Raw genomic sequence first — 427 nt, 5'->3', positions numbered from 1 at the left:
TTCAAAAAAAAATCTTTCAGTGAACAGTTTTTTTTTCTTAGTGTTAAGAACATTAAAAAAATCTAAAGGACCTTTTATGGAATGGAAAGGTTCTTCATGAAACTAAAAAATCTCCTTTTTGTGTTTTATGGAGGACAAAAAACTTGTGTTGGTTAGGAACAATATGAGGGCATGTAAATGACGACTTTTAACTATTTCTTTAATTATTGCTGTAATTTATCCTAGGCAAATTGTCAATTAAGCACAAATTAAATGGGTAAATGCATGTGGGTTGAAAAGTCGCTTTTTTATTTGTGTATGTGCTCTACGTCTCATAGCTCATGTTCTCAGCACGACCTAACCTAACCACCCACTGCATCATTCAAATGTCTCACGTTTTGAGTAGATGTGTTTCTGGACAGCTTAGATGTCATTTGTCATCATCATT

The 427-nt window shown here is 33.0% G+C and overlaps 1 protein-coding gene across 1 annotated transcript in view; it reads left to right on the top strand.

Annotated features, from left to right (window-relative positions):
* Window positions 1–427, top strand: part of LOC107586606 (synaptosomal-associated protein 25-B-like) — a 38,228-nt gene that overhangs the window by 27,652 nt on the left and 10,149 nt on the right. The gene's annotated exons all lie outside the window — the stretch shown is intronic.

This window comes from Sinocyclocheilus grahami, unplaced genomic scaffold (assembly GCF_001515645.1).
Source record: "Sinocyclocheilus grahami isolate Dianchi unplaced genomic scaffold, SAMN03320097.WGS_v1.1 scaffold84.1, whole genome shotgun sequence".
NCBI classification, from domain to species: Eukaryota; Metazoa; Chordata; class Actinopteri; order Cypriniformes; family Cyprinidae; genus Sinocyclocheilus; species Sinocyclocheilus grahami.
The sequence above is the reverse complement of the archived record's forward strand: the minus strand, read 5'-3'. Positions and strand labels throughout refer to the sequence as shown.